Here is an 18,057-nt window from a genome sequence, read left to right as displayed (position 1 = left end):
TGATTTATTGCCATTATGTACGAAAGGTGTAGATTTTGAAAACACATCATATGACAGTAAATGTAATGCTGCATCAAGTATATTGTTAGAATCAGTTTTGAAAAACAGATCCCACAAAGTAGGCGTATTGATATGTGCAGCAAATAGCATTAGGAAATTGAAGTTGAATAGTTTTAGTGATTTTGGTGAACAATGTCACACAAAGAATTGTGAGCCTTATTTTTATGAATCAGCATATTTGTATCCTAATGATAACTCTGATAGCCAATTAGATAGTCCAATTGCAATCCCTGTTGATGCAAATGGCATCTGTTATGTAGCAGGGATTATTGATGTATCATGCATTGAAAGAGTAGAAGAATGTAATGATGATAGTGATTTTGAAGATGACAATTTTGATAATAATAGATTGTATACCAATAAGAGAAAGCCAACCCTCAAATGGCAATCCACATATAGGTGCAAGCCATTATTAGAAAGTGACATTAGTTCTATTATTGAAGTTAGACGTTATTTGCATGAACCCATTAAAGAATTGAGGAAGCATTTAGATGCATGTGACAATTGTCCTAATAATCACTATGTAACAAGATCCCAGCAAGTCGAAGAAATGGATCAAGTGCATGAACATGATTTCTGTGATAATCTTAATGTAACAGTAATTGTTAAAAAGGATGAAAATGGCTTGAAAAATATTTTAAATATTCAGAAATTGTTAGTGAAAAGATAGGCCATCCTATTGTGCGTAGTAGTGATGATACCGATTCTAAAAGTATGCTGCGTATTTTACGCAATGCATCTGTTCATTATCCTTTGTTGAGACGCCTTTTAAAACACTTATGTTGCTGGAAATGCCCATTTGACAAAATATATTATTGATTCTTCTCTTGCTGATGGTATATAGCACAATTGATAGATTTAAAAATTAATGAAGCCGATGAAACTGAATTTGATAATGTGTATTACGCTATAAATGATGGTGAAGAAGAAGACCAATTTAGAATACCAAACTTAGATACTGTACTTTATTTTCAGTATTCAGATGCTATTGATAAATTTAAGATAGCTTTGTCTGATGAGGCAGTTAATGCATGTTGTAGCTGTGAGAGGCTTTTAAGAAAAAAGTCTTGTCACTGAAGCTAAAAATTTAGATAGTGATGTTTGGAATATCCTATTAGATTACATTAGACAGAATTATCCTACGGCATTAAATAAAGCTATATATATTTGTAATCCTTGTAAACCTACTATTAAGAAAAATGAAGTTCCAGCACGTTGTGTGCTCAATGGGTTAAAGTGTGAGCCACTACCTAAAGAATTGAAAGATTTGGATCCTTTAAGTTGCCAGTGAATACAGAGGGCCAAGTGTTTTCAGACAATTGTTAGGCTAGGGACACACGCCTTAAAAGTGCCTGCCTATAATTCTTTGAAGGCACTTAAAGGTGCAATGTTTTACTTACCCTTTCCATTAGAAAAAACCATGAAAACTTTAAATGAGGTTGGTATACATTCTTATCATTTGCCTAATACAGAACATTATATTATTATTAATGGACAGCCTACTAAATCAAATAATGTCTGGAATAGTTTAGTTGATGTTGATGTAAATAAAATTAAAGCAGCATTAAGAAAATTAAAAGAAATAAATTGGCTTTATAGAAACATACGATGATTCAACTGACGAATCATTTAAAAATGTTATACAAGTAGTAAGCAATACTACTTGTAAAATGCTTGAAAAGCAAATGATCTAAATTTAGAAGGCCTGTCAGCATATGCAATTAGAAATCTTGACAGTAAAATTGTAACTGGTTCTGATATCAGTCAATATAGATTAATGAATGTTAAAGAAGTGCCTATTGACAATAGGCAAGAGCATCTTGATTTGTTATGCTTTCCTACTTTATTTCCAACTGGACAATATGGAGAGCATCATCCCAGACAAAGCTATCCTGCACAGACTTCATCATTTAGTGAATACATAAAATTAATACATTTACACAAAGATTTCCAATTTCGTAGAAATCATTCATATTGTCTGCACTATTATGAATTAAAAATTAACAAGGCCTTAAAAACTGGCATATATAATTTATTAAAAAACAACAAGAAGCAACGTTGGTCAAACTGTTGCTGAAGTGTTAGAAAAAATAAATGTTTTAGATCAAGAATTTGAGGGCAATTTAAGTACCATGTTCGCTCAAATATGGGGCACAAATCAATATTGGTTTCGTGTGTAAGGTGAAGTCGAAGCAATGATTGCTGAATATGGCTCACCAACACTTTTCCTAACATTAAGTTGTGCTGAATACAATTGAGCTAATATAGCGCAATATTTAAGAAAAGTGAATAATGCAGCACAATCATATAGTATTTCTAGATTATGTACTGAGGACCCTGTTTCAGTATCGCGACAATTTTCATACAAGTTCAAGGATTTCTTTAATATAGTCATTCTCCAGAGTGGTGTTTTAGGCAAAGTAGAGCAATATTATGTTAAAAAAGAATACAAAATGCGTGGAGCGCCTCATTATCGCATACTCCTATTGATTGAAAATGCTCCTGTCGTTGGTATTGATCGTCCAGAAGAAGTCTGTTCTTTCATACAAGATAGGGTAACGTGTCATATACCAGATAGTAATACGTCACCTGATTTAAATTTCTTAGTAACAAAATACTAAATGCACAAGTGCAGCAAATACTGCAAGCAAAATATTAAAGTTGGCAAGACCTATGTATCTAGATGCCAATTTGATTTTCCTAGACCAGTACGAGATAGTATTTCCATCAATGATGTTGAAAATAGCTTGAAATCATGCATTAAAATATATTATCTCAAACAAGATGAAAAAGAAGTTTGAGTCAACGACTACAATCCTTTACTGTTGAAATTGTGGCATGCAAATATGGACTTGTAATACATAACAGAGAGGAGTCTTTCCTTAACAGAGTATGTAACTAGATATGTCAATAAAGCAGAAAAGAGTCATGTACAGGACTTATGGGATGAAGTCAGCAGCTGTGACAACATATGTAGCAGGCTTTGGAAAATCAGCCAAAAGTTACTTCGAGCTAAAGAAGTAGGACTATATGAAGCTAGCGATCTTCTTCTCGGTGAAAGTTTATACGTGAAATCAGTAACTGTACAGTACGTTAATGTGTACTTGCCTCATAAGAGGGGCAAAAAAATAAAAAACTATTCATATTTAACTAAAATGGATCGATTATCGAAAGACATCTTTACTCCTAGCATAATTGAAGATTTTTATCCAACAAGACCGAATAACATGGAAGATGTATCTCTTAATGAATTTCTTGCTAATTACAAATTTGATAAAATAGGAGAAAATGGAGAAAGAGAATACAAACTTCGATCAAAGCCAGTGCTTCCAAACCATAGGAAATTTAATCCTATGCAAGAAGCGGAGACGATTTTTATTACTCGCTAATATTTTTATATGTGCCTTTTAGAGACGAGAGCACATTCGTAATGGAAGGAGAAGCAATGAAAGAAGCTTTTACGCGTCAAAGAGAAGCATCTATATACGTGGCATTGAAAATCATTTTTAAAAACTACAGAAATTATTAGAAGCTGAACGTAATTGGAAGAAAATAGTCAATGCAAGAAATAAAGCCGGTTTTACTGAAGAAGAACTTATTAATAACAAGGAAGATGATGAGCCTCAATTACTAGGTGAAATAATGGAAGCAGTAGCTGACATTGCTGACATGCATATAAATGTACCTATTTTAACATTAGAGCAATTAAAAGCAATGCTTATTGTAGATCAAAAAAGAATTTTTGATAAAATTAAGAGTCATCTTATAAGTCAAAAAGAACATGAAGACTTATTAGAGAATGAGTGTTCAAGACTACTTAGATTAGATAGTATCAAACCGCTAAGAATATTTATTAGTGGTGTAGGTGGAACTGGTAAATCGTTTTTGATAGAGGCAATAAAATGCCTAGTGGATGACATGGCATCCAAAAAGTGGTAAAATTACGTGCTATAGTAGCACCAACAGGTATAGCTGCATTTAATGTAGGTGGACAAACAATGCATAGATTATTTCAGCTACCAATAGAGCATGAGGGAAAGACAGCTGCATATTGGGATTTGAATAAAGAAGCTCAGAAAAGGATAAAAATGACACTTAAAAATTTAATAATTATAATAGTGGACGAGGTATCTATGGTATCCAGTCTAAATCTAGCATACTTACACATGCGCTTAGAAGATATATTTGGGACTGATGAATGGTTTCGATACAAAATTATTTTTTTTGTAGGTGACCTCTTACAATTGCCACCAGTTAATGGTAGGCCAGTATTTAAAAAAATTAGCAACAAACTAGTAAAAACTAGACTTAAACCAGCAAATGCAGTTAACTTATGGAAAGAAACAGTAGAATATGATGAGCTAACAATCAATGAGCGACAGAAAGGAGACGAAACTTTCTATAAGATGCTTGATTGTGTTAGGCATGGCTGTTTGACTGATGAAACTATTGATACGCTTAAGAGTCGTGTATTTAAGGTTTCAATACAAGAAAAATATAAGGAATTGGAAAGTGAAGGAACAAATCCTTCCATTTGCCTATTTTTTAAGGTAGACGCCTGCGAAAAAATCAATGAATTAATGTTAAAAAGTCTAGAAACTGAGATAATAGAATTGGCATGTGTTGATGATGTTGATGAAAGTGGTAGCACAGCAAAATTTGAGAAAAAACAAGAAAAAAAATTAGAGAAACTAAAAGATCAACCAAGCAAAACAGCTTGTTTAGAAACTGTATTGTCTTTAGCAGTAAGCTGTAGAGTCATGCTAAGACGTAATATATATGTGACTGTAGGATTAGTTAATGGTGCCATTGGTACAGTAATGGGTATTTATGCTACACGTATATCAATCAAATTTGATCATATTGATGTACCTTGTGACATAGAAAGGGTTACATTTAGATTTATGCTATCTAAGAATTTGTATATACATAGGAAACAGTTTCCCCTAACACTTACTTACACTATTACTATACATAAATGTCAGGGCCTCTTACTAGATACAGCCATTGATTTATCTACTAATGTTTTTGCGGATGGTATGGCATATGTTGCATTGTCTCGTGTACGCATATTAAATGGACTATATTTACTATCATTTGATCCTCTCTCTGTTAAAGTTAGTAATCCGTGCATTAACGAAATTAACTGCCTCAGAAGTAAATTTCAGAATGACTTGCCTCAAATCAAGAAAAGTAAAGAAAAGAAAAAAAAGATTCAAGTGACTGGTATAATTGATGATGGTGAACCTTGTAGTAAGAATTCCAAGGTGTCTGTAAGTCATGTACAAAGTACTTGTAACAGTACTGTTAGTAGCAATAAACGTAAGAGTACTGATTTACAAAAGTCTAATTGTCCCAAAAAGAGTAAAATTTGTGACAATAATGCTTTAAATAAGCCTTGCCCCCAAAAAGGAAAAGTAGATGTAGACAGTAGTACTGACAACAGTGCTTTGGTATTGCCTTGCTCAAAAAAAGATAATAAATTGTTTCAATTAATTTGAAAGACCTAAAAACCAAATTTAATATCAAGATGACGATAGTTGTAGTAGTCTCATTGTATATATAAAACTCTCAAACAATAAATGTAAACCAAAGGATGATAAAACCAAGTGTGTTGTAAAAAATTGACCATTGTAATAGTGATCTGATTGTATCTATAAAACTCTCAAGCATTAAATTAAAGACAAGTAATCCAAAAAAAGATGATGATGTCATCTTTACTTATGAAGAGCCTCCCAACACAGATATTGTGATAAGGAGACAATGGGATTATGTTTATTACCCTGGTAATGAACAATATCAAAGGTGCGAGATTTTAAATCTCAAATTTGTCACAGCTGCTAGAATCTTACCTGGTAGTCCAACAACACCATTGTCAGATGAAAGTGTTCCTAATAGTACTCTTGATGTCCCTGGTGATGGGAACTGTTTATTTTATGCCCTTCCATATCTCATCACTGGGTCAATTTCTCAGCATTACGAATTATGTAAAGCAATTGTGAGTAATATGGCAAACTTTGAAGAATTGTTTAATAGTACATTAAGTGCAACCAGATATTCAAGCATATATGATTACATAAATAAGTCCAAAACGTATAAAAATTTTGTGTGGGGCACTGACACAGAGATTATTACACTAACTGCAATATTAGGTACAACCATATATTCATATTCACTAACTCTTACTTTTGTTGGCGGCGCTAGATATGGAACCCAAACTTTATATGGCATTCCTTGTGATACTAATACACCTGCTTTGTATTTGAAGCATGTTGGTACTAATCATTTCCAAGCAGTTAAGTCTATTACTATTTCTTAAGCATTGATTGTTGATGGAAGTGGGTATGGTGTATGGGAGGTCGATCATCTTAAAAACATTGGTTGTTTAATGTGACTTGTATTTCACTGCATGTGCAATGTGAATGTGTGAGTGTGTGTGAAAACCATTGGTGCATATCCACCCAGTATTGCTCAGTATGAAGAGATCTAACTCAATTCAGGATGTGAGATTAATCAATGTATATGTATAACAGTGAATATTGATTACTTGTTGCTAAAATGGACAGGGAGAGGGTGTGAAAGAGGTTTACTGTTCATTAGAGTTAAGCATTGATTCAAATTTGTGTGACTCATTTATGTAGGACAGAGGGTAAGGAAGGGAGGAAGCTGTCATTATCAAATCTGGATCTTGCTTGTGGCTGGTACTACATGTTTATCACAAATTACTGGTGCTTATGGATCTGGGCGCTGCTGAAAAATTTTGAAGTCCTGACAAGAAAAATTATTGGGTAACATTAAAATTTGTTATTATACATGTAGTATTATTCAAGCAGTGATTCTGTACATTATAATAAATAATGATCATGATGCATGTTAATGCTGCCATCAATGCTGTGCGTATTATATATATGTAAATGCTTGCCAGCTGATGTTGCACATAATGCTGCCATCAATGCTGTGCGCATTATTAAGTTAATGCTTGCCGGCTGATGTTGTGCATTTGCATGATGCTGCCATCAATGCTGTGTGCATAATAAATGCTTGCCAGCTGATGTTGCGCATCTTTCATTGATGATTGTTGTAGCAAGTGCATATTCTCATTAACAAAAAAACATTGTTTGCACATTGGAAATTTTTCATGTACACAATGTTATTTTATATTAAGCAGGTCATGAAAGTATCTTAACTGAGGATAGCATTAGTAAGCAATATTATGTCTAAAATACATGCATGCACATACATGTGTGATCTAATCAGAAACATTGTAGATGCTACCATTATCATTATTACTTAGTATGTCACATTCATACATTTTACAGGTACTTGCTTGGCACAAGGACTACAATGTGGTTTTAGAAGGTGAGGTTTGATGTGATTGGTAAGTGCTATTGTTATTATTAGCAAGTGAGTTTACATTGCTTGCTTTTGATGTTTCTATTACTATGCTTTACAGGTAATTACAGCTGGAATGATTTGCTGATTCAGCAATACCTTTGCTTATTATTGGAATGTGAAAGAAAATGAAAGGCAATTCTGTTTTTAGATTGTTGTAACTAATTTAATTTATTTATTAAACGTAACTTAATGTTTTGTTACAGCTCCTTGATTAGTAGTTGTATCACATAGTAGGAGGTGCCAATTTACATATGTATAGGTTTTATATTACTGTATATAGTCTTAGCAATGGAATATGTTGTAAGATGGAGATTATTGTGAGATGTCTTATGTATTTTGGTATAGGTTATGATTCTAGGTTACATACTTTATATTTGTGACCATATTTGACAAAAGGGCCCCTATGGCGGATTTTAAAATTGATCGTTATAATGGAAAATATCAACCTGTAAGTGCTTTGTTAGACAATCATTGTTTCTAAAAGTTTCATGGTAACTTTTTGCATCCTGTGGAGTAATTTTATGATAAATGGGGCTCAGGAAGTTGGATTTCTTAGGCTAGAAAGACAAATTTCACTACCCGCCATAAGGTACCTTTTACAATTATGGTCACATTTGTTTGATGATTATATCATTAATTATGGCCACAGTAAGTACTTTCTTTACTCAATATAAATGAATGCTTGCCAATGTATCTTTTGTTGTGTGCATGCATGTTCTTATTAACAATACAAAAATAATTGTCTGCACATGGGAATGTATTCGTGTGGTCTATTAATGTGTATTTGCACAATGCAGGTCTTGTAAAAGAAACTTAATTCAAGATGGCATGAGTCATCAAATTGAACGGTATATGTATAAATTACATGTACAGTGTATGTACATATACTTGTTTGAGTCAATCATAGGTTAATATGCATTGTGGAGCTATACATGTCTTATATGTATATTAATTGTTGATAAATACATGTATGCTACTGCCAATTTGTTAGTACATGTTGTATAATTTCACATCCATATTTGACACGGGTACATATTTTACTTATGGACTTAAGTGTGGTGAGAATAAGGTCAGACTTGAAAAGAGGTTTAAAAGGTGAAGGCTTGTTCCTCTTTGTGAGCAGATGTATCTTTGTAGTAGTTTGTAATGTAAGTTTGTGACAAACATAAGTTACATCATGCATATACATGTACATATTTAGCATAGCATATATAGCCTGTGTGTTTACATTGCTTGCTGTTGATGATGTTTCTTATTTACTTTGCTTTAAGTTATTTTCAACTGCAAATGATTTAATGATTCTGCAATAAGGTGTAATGTAATACTTTCATAGCATGGTAAATGTCTAAGCTATTGTCTGATTGTGTTTGTGTTGACTAAATTAATTTCTAATAAATAATCATCATTCTAACATTATGTTTTGTTGTAGCTCTTCGATCAGTGGTGCTTTTACACTGGATGAGGTGCCAGTTTCCAGCTGCACAGGTTTCATATTGTCTTAGCTTTAGCAATTGAATACACAGTAAGATAGAATATTGTGAGATTCCATAGTTTTTTATTGTGTTATAGATCATGATCCAAGGCTATAATTTTTTGATCATTAATATTGATTATCTGATTAACTATTTTCATGGTATGAATTTTCTTTACTCGCTAATATAATTAAGTAATGTGTATCACATGTATTTGTATTGTAGGAAGATTGAAGCTAAAGTTTTGAATTGTTTTGTGTTGTTGAACAAACACTAATTTTAAGCATTGCTATTATAATTTCTGTTTTGGCTTTACGCTTAAAAATATTTGACTTTATTTATTAGTTTTAAAATTAAGAAAAGTTAACTTTTTACATGTACATATTATATAATAATCTAATAAAAGTAATAGTTCTTTGTTGTGGTATTGTTGCTGTTCCTCCTGCCCTTGCCCCTGCCTCTTGGTCTGGCTCTCGGAAGATTGTTGTACTACAGAAAAATGGAATGGAAAGGTGGTTAATTGGTATCTATATAAACTGCAGATCATAACTAAAATAATTTTACAATTTTTCAATTGATTTGGCATAACTGCTATATGATGAGCTGCCTCTGCCTTTGCAGAGCAGCAACATCAAGAGGACCTCCAGCTCCAGCTGGATGGAGTGCTGGAGCAGCAGGGCAAAGTGGCAGAGGACCTCCATCCACTGGTGGTGGACCTCCAGCCATCAGTGGAGGACCTCCAGCTACTGGTGGCGGTCCTCCAGCCTGAGGTGGAGGACCTCCAGCCTCTGGTGGAAGACCACCAGCAACTGGTGGAGGACCTCCAGGTACTGGAGGTGGTGGAGGAATTGGTGGTGGAGGAAGACCATCATCTGGTGGTGGTGGTGGTGGTGGGCCTATAGAGGGAGGTGGTGGTGGAGGCCCTTCAACTACTGGTGGTGGTGGAGGAGAAGGAACTCCATGATGCTCATCATAATCCATAAACTATAAGAAAACATAATAATAGCTAATGTAAGTTTGTAACTGAACTGACTTGCTGCTGTTTCACAGAACTTAGTTTGCAAAGCAAAACTGCGGAAAAGTTTGAGAGCTGTGAGCGGGAAAGTGGCAACTGAAGCTGAATGTAAACTTAAATACTTTCAGAACCGGACATAGATCTTAGTAATGACAACTAATGATTAATAATTATGAGTTAGGCTGTGAATATAATTAATGATATAATTAGGGTTCGAATTTTTGTATTATTAGGGTTTGAAATTTTTGTATTATTTTCATGAATTAATTATTTTTTATTAATTAAAGTTTATTGTTATTAATTGAAGTATTAATTATTATTATGGTTGAACTCAACCCCTTTGTTTCTTTTATTTTTTGACAACCCTACTTTTTCTTATTTAATAGAAATTTATTTAATTTATAAAATGTGATAGATGAAGAAGTCTGAGACCAGTTACAACTCAAAAAATTTTATTGTTTTTAAGAAGAGAAAAGATATCTTGTTAATTAGTCTTTTAACTGGATGCATTGATGTTTCTGAGTCCATTGCAGGTACCATTAGTGGGGTAACTGCTGCTAAAGTGAAAACAGAAAATCCTCCATTTTTATGAAGGGAGAGGAGGTACACGAACTGAAATCAGCACACGACCCATGACCAGCCTCCTCTAGTTCAAATGATTATAACTCTTCTATCTTATCTCATACGGCTTTATAAATGGCTTATTCGAGCTCTCCTTCACTGAGCTATTTTCTTTGTACTTTTAAAGTGCACTGTAATGTAGTGGAAACTTTTCTTCATAACTGGCCCAAATTCAAATTTCTGCAAAATTCTTTAGACTTTTTCTTCTTCTCTTATGTTTCTTTTATACACCGGATAATCTCTTAAACTAGAGAACGACTCAAGGTGACTTTCACATCATTCCTTGGAGCGTGAGTCAAGGACTACAAAGGTACTTGCCACATTTTAATCTATCTTGTACAATTATAAACTAGTTGTTTGGGCATGATATCACCTCCCCTTGAGAATGGTTGCCATTTTAATATTAATGCGCATGCTCAAAGATGCCATAGTGACTGCACTGGGTGAATATTCACTCCAATCTTCTCTTTCTGTGCTTACTTTTTTAACAGTGCACAGACTATGTCATTAACAGTTCTTTTAAGTGCTAATAGGTAAATAATTATGAAATAACTGTAACAAATTTGGTTTTATATATCATAGAGCAAAATCTAATTTTACAGAGCCGTCTAACAGAAGAAAAATTCTACAGCTGCTCAGTTTTGATAATTTTGGACATCTGTACCTAAGCCAGACCACTAGAGTTTAGCGATTTCCATTATACTTCTGATATTGGATATATTGAGATAGGTCCATACAGTTATTTTTTAAATGATAAGCAGTGTACCTCCTGCATATGTGTACTTGGTATATTATGGTATTCATTTGTTGTGTTAGTGTTAAGTGTAATTGTTGTGCTGTTAGTTGTAATAAAAGGAAGTAGAAAAATGAAGTGATTTAACTGGGGCTCAGTCCAAAAAAATGCTCCAAGATTTATGATAATAGAAAAGAAATGGAAGGTTATGTATCTAAGAATAGATCACATGCCAGAGTTCACTACATAAGGCAGTGTAACAGGGTCAACAGCAAAGCTAGAATTGCATATAGATAGTAAAAAGTATAAGATTGCTTTTGCAAAGGCCTAATTCAAGCAGATTCATGCATTGAACCCAAGTTACATATTGCAAAAATGTAAAAATGTGTATAGCAAAATCAAGGATAGCAAAATTTTAAAATCAACTTGCTATTCTAATAAAAATTATAGGATCAATCCAGACTAAAAAAAGAAGCCTCTAAAAAGCATTATCAAAATAATCCCCAAACAAAGAAAAAGCCTCTAGAGATCATTATCAAAAGAATCCGAATCATCAAGAAATATTATCAAAGGAGTGATATCAAAATAATCTGACCCACAAAAACAAAAATCTTTGAAATGTTATTATGAAAATAGAGGCGCAATAATACCTGCAACAAATGATAAGTTTTAGAGGTTTACACTTTTTGCTAACAAAATTAATAAATTAAAGGTGGCACTATATAAGGAAAATAAGAGGCGTCCAGATAAAGATTATTACAAACGTAATTATAGTCATATATTGTATAGATTACATTCTAATTATTCATTACCTGTACCAAATAGTGAAGCAAAGGAAGTTTATTTTACAAAAATTATTGAAGCATTATATTACAACCCCAAAATAGTTGATGATTTATTGCCATCAAGTATGAAAGGCATAGATTTTGAGAACATTTTGTATGACAGTAACTGTAATGCTGCATTAAGTATATTGTTAGAATCAGTTTTTAACAATAGATCCCACAAAGGTGTATTAATACATGCAGCAAATAGCATTAGGAAATTGAAGTTGAATAGTTTTAATGATTTTGGAGAAGAATGCCACACAAAGAATAGTCAGCTTTATTTTTATAAATCATCATATTTGTATCCTAATGATAGTTATGATAGCCAATTAAACAGCCCAATCGCAATCCCTGTTGAAGTGAATGGCATCTGTTATGTAGCAGGGATTGTTGATGTATCATGTATTGATAGAGTAAAGGAATGTAATGATGATAGTGACTTTGAAGATGACAATTTTGGTAATAACAGAATGTATACTAATAAAAGAAAGCCTGCACTAAAATGGCACTGTAAAGATTGGTGCAAGACTTTATTAGAAAGAGACGTTAGTTCTATTATTGAAGTCAGACATTATTTTGATGAACCCATTAAAGAATTGAGGAAGCATTTAAATGTATGTGATAATTATCCTAATAATCATTATATAACTAGATCTGAAATAGATAAAGTGCATGAACACAATTTCTGTGATTATCCAAATGTAACGGTAATTGTTAAAAACGATGAAAATGGCGTTGAAAAACATAAAATATTCAGAAATTGTTTGTGAAAGGATAGGCCATCCTATTATGTGTAGTAGTAATGATACTGAATGTAAAAGTATGCTGCATATTTTATGCCATGCATCTGTTCATTATCCTTTGTTGAGACACCTTTTGAAATACTTTTATGTTGCTAGAAATGCCAATTTAACAATATATATTATTGACTCTTCCCTTGCAGAAGGCAATATAGCACAATTGCGAAAATTAAAAATCAGTGAAGCAGACGAGATTGAATTTAATGTGTATTTTGCTACTAATGATGGAGAAGAACCATTTAGAATACCAAACTTAGATACTGTACTATCTTTTCAGTATTCAGATGCTATTGACGAATGTAAGAAAGCTTTGTCCGAGTTAATGCATGTTGTAGCTGTGACAGGCTTTTAATAAATAAATTTGTCACTGAAGCTAAAAATTTAGACAGTGATGTTTGGAATATCCTATTAGATTACATTAGAGAGAATGATCCTACAGCATTAAATAAAGTTATGTATATTTGCAATCATTGTCAACCAATTAATAGGATAAATGAAGTTCCAGCACGTTGTGTGTTCAATGGGTTGAAGTGTGAGTAAGAAAATTTAGATCCTTTAAGTTGCCAGTTAATACTGAGGGCCAAGTGTTTGCAGACAATTGTTAGGCTAGGCACACACCTTAAAAGTGCCTACATATAATTCTTTAAAGGATCTTAAAGGTGCAATGTTTTACTTACCTCTTTTACTTGAAAAAACAATGCAAACTTTAGATGAGGTTGGTATAGATTCTAATCATTTGCCTAATCCAGAACTATATATTATCATTAATGGACAACCTACTAAATCAAATGTCTGGCGTAGTTTAGTTGATGTAAATAAAATACAATCAGCATTAGGAAAGTTTAAAGAAATAAATTGGCTTTATAGAAACGTAGACAATGATTCACTTAATGAATCGTCAAAAAATGTTATACAAGTAGTCAGCAATACTATTTGTAAAATGCTTGAACAAAAGATCAAGATTTAAAAGGCCTTTTGGCATATACAATTAGAAATTTTGACAGTACAATAGTAACAGGTTCTGATATCAGTCAATATAAAATAATGAATTCGAATGAAGCGCCTATAGACAATAGGCAAGAGCATTTTGATTTGTTATGCTTTCCTACTTCATTTCCATCTGGACAATATGCAGAGCATCACCTGAGACAAAGCTATCCAGCACAGACTTTGTCATTTAATGAATACATAAAATCAAGACTTTTAAACATACATTCCTGATTTCGTAGAAATCATTCATATTGTCTGCAGTATTAGGGCTTACCAATTTATAGCCTAAAAAAGTGGCATAAATTATATAGGAGGTAGCCTATATGTAGGGTTGGGGTTTATTTTTCAAGATGGCAGCCAAATTTATAACTTTCAAATGCTTATAACTCTTGTATCTTACCTTGTACAGCATTATAAATAGCTTAGATGAGCTCTCTTTCACTGAGCGATTCTCCTGGTACCTTTAAAGTTGGTTGTAGTGTAGCGGAACGATTTCTGTACAATAGGCCCCAATTCAAATTTCTGCAAATTTTTTCAGACTTTATCTTCTTTCATTTTTTTTATGCAACAGATAATCTTTTAAACTAAAGAACAGCTCAAGTTGACTTTCACATCATTCCTTGGAGCATGAGTCCAGGACTACAAAGGTGCTTTCCGTATCTTAATTCAACTTAGATTATAAACTAGTTATTTGGGCATGATATCACTGCCCCTTAAAATAAGTCGCCACTTTGAATCTTATTGCGCATGCTCAGAGTTGACATAGTGACTGACTGCACTTGGTGAACATTCGCTCTATTTATTTCTTTCTTTGCGTACTTGTTCAGCAGTGCACAGACTATGTGATTACCAGTTCTTCTAAAAGCTAATTGGTAAATTATTTTGAAATAACTAATTAAGCTTCTTTTATCATAGAGCGAAATATAATCTTACAGAGCCGTCAGAGCGAAACATAGTTTTACAGCTGCTCAGTTTTGACAAGTTTGAATATCTGTACCTAAGAGAGACCACTAGAGTTCAGTGTATTCTGTTATACTTCTGATATTGGATATTATTGAGGTAAGTCTTTGCAATTATTTTTACAATGATAAGCAGTAGTTTACTTGTACCTCCTGCATATACGTACTTGGAGTTATGGTATTTATTTGTTGTTTTAATGTTAAGTGTGATTGTCGTGCTCCAAGATTTATGATAATAGAAAGGAAATGGAAGGTTTTATATCTAAAAACAGGTCCTATGCTAGAGCTGACTACATAAGGCAGTGTAACAGGGTCAAAAGCAAAGCTAGAGTTGCTTATAAGATAAGTATAAATTATTAGCTTGTGTATTCAAAAAAATTCCATGCATTGAACCCAAATTACATATTGCACAAATGTAAAAATTGATACAATAAAAACAAGGATAGCAAAATTTTAAAATGAACTTGCTATTCTAAACCAAAGTATAGGATTAATCTAGACCACAAAAAAGGTTCCTCTAGAAATTATGATCAAAAAAATCCACAACCAAAGAAAGAAGCCTCTAGAGATCAGTATCATCAGAATCCAAAACAAAAGGAAAGCGCATCTAGAGATCGTTATCAAAACAATCCAAACCCCCAAAAAAGTAAATTAAAGGAATGGCATCTTAAAAATCAAAGCCTTCATAAACAAAACTCCTTAAAACGGTATTACGAGAATAGAGATGCAAAATTACTTGCTACGAAAGATAAATTTCTGAGATACAAACTTTCTGATAACGAAATGGATAAATTAAAAATAGCACTAAATAAAGAAAATAAGAGACGTCGAAAAAAAGATTGTTATTAACGTAATTATAGTCACATATTGTATAGATTACATTATAATTACTCATTACCTGCACCAAATAGTGAAGCAAAGGAATATTATTTCACAAAAATTATTGAAGCATTAAATTTCAGCCTCGAAATAGTGGATGATTATTTGCCATCAAGTATGAAAGGTGTAGATTTTGAGAACACATCATATAACAGTAAATGTAATGCTGCATCAAGGATATTGTTAGAATTAGTTTTGAAAAACAGATTCCACAAAGTAGTTGTATTGATACATGCAGCAAATATAGCATTAGGAAATTGAAGTTAAATAACTTTAGTGATTTTGGCGAGCAATGTCACACAAAGAATAGTGAGCCTTTTTTATGAATCAACATATTTATATCCTAATGATGACCCTGATAGCCAAATACATATAGATACGTGTAGTCCAGTTGCAATCCCTGTTTATACAAATGGCATCTGTTATGTAGCAGAGATTGTTAATGTGTCCTGCATTGATACAGTAGAATGTAGTGATGATAGTGATTCTGAAGATGACAATTTGTGACCATAATTGACAAAAGGTACCTTATGGCGGGTGGCGAAATTTGTCTTTCTAGCCTAAGAAATCCAACTTCCTGAGCCCCATTTATCATAAAATTACTCCACAGGATGCAAAAAGTTATACCATGAAACTTTTAGAAACAATAATTCTCTAACAAAGCACTCACAGGTTGATATTTTTCATTATAACGATCAATTTTAAAATCCACCATAAGGGCCCTTTTGTCAATTATTGTCACATTTTGATGATAATAATAGAACGTATACTGTTACGAGAAAACCTACCCTCAAGTGGCACTGTGCAAGCCTATATTAGAAAGTGACGTTAGTTCTATTATTGAAGTTAGACAATATTTTGATGAACCCATCAAAGAATTTAGGAAGCATTTAGATGCATGTGATAATTGTCCTAATAAGCATTATATGACAAGATCCCTGCATGTGTAAGAAATATATCAAGTGCCTGAACATGGTTTCTCTGATAACCCAAATGTAACTGTTATTGTTAAAAAATGTTTTAAATATTCAGAAATTGTTTGTGAAAGAATAGGCCATCCTATTTGGTGTAGTAGTAATGATACTAACTGTAAAAGCATGTTGTGTATTTTACGCAATGCATCTGTTCATTATCCTTTATTAAGACGCCTATTAAAATACTTTTATGTTGCTAGAAATGCTCATTTAACAATAGATATTATTGATTCTTCATTTGCTGATGGCGATGTAGCACAATTGATAAATTTAAAAATTAATGAAGCCTGTGAGACTAAAATTCATAATGTGCATTATTCTATTAATGATGAAGAAGATGACCCATTTAGAATACCAAACTTAGATACTGTTCCTTATTTTGAGTATTCAAATGCTATTGATGAATTTAAGTAAGCTTTGTCTGATCAGGCTGTTAATGCATGTTGTAGCTCTAAGTGGCTTTTAAGAAAAAAATCTGTCAATGAAGCTAATTAATTTGATAGCGATGTTTGCAATATCCTATTAGATTACATTAGTGAGAATGATCCTACAGCATTAAATAAAGTTATGTATATTTGTAATCATTGTAAACCTATTACGAAAAATGAAGTTCCAGCATGTTGTGTGCTCAATGGGTTAAAGTGTGAGCCACTACACAAAGAATTGGAAATCTTGAATCCTTTAAGTTACCAGTTAATACAGAGAGCAAAATGTTTTCAGACAATTCTTAGGCTAGGCACAGACCTTAAAAGTGTCTACCTATAATTCTTTGAAGGCTCTAAATGGTGCAATATTTTATTTACCTCATCAATTAGAAAAAATCATGCAAACTTTAAATGAGATTGGTATAGATTCTAATCATTTGCCTAATCCAGAACTTTATATTATTATTAATGGACAGCCTACTAAATCAAATAATGTCTGGCGTAGTTTAGTTGATGTAAATAAAATAAAAGTAGCACTAAGAAAATTAAAAGAAATAAATTGGCTTTATATGATAAATCCATCAACAAATCGTCTAAAAATTTTACACAAGTAGTTACCAATACTACTTGTAAAATGCTTGAAAAAGCAAATGATCAAGATTCAGAAGGCCTTTCGGACTATACAATTAGAAATCTTGATTGAAAAATTGCAACAGGTTCTGATGTCAGTCAATATAAATTAATGAATGTAAAAGAAGCGCCTATAGACAATAGGCAAGAGCATCTTGATTTGTTATGCTTTCCTACTTTATTTCCAACTGGACAATATGGGGAGCATCATCCCAGACAAAGCTATCCAGCACAGACTTTATCATTTATTGAATACATAAAATCAAGAATACTTACT

The sequence above is a fragment of the Amphimedon queenslandica genome, unplaced genomic scaffold, assembly GCF_000090795.2.
Source record: "Amphimedon queenslandica unplaced genomic scaffold, v1.1 AMPQUscaffold_13238, whole genome shotgun sequence".
In the NCBI taxonomy this organism is placed as follows: Eukaryota; Metazoa; Porifera; class Demospongiae; order Haplosclerida; family Niphatidae; genus Amphimedon; species Amphimedon queenslandica.
This window is presented reverse-complemented; position numbering follows the sequence as displayed.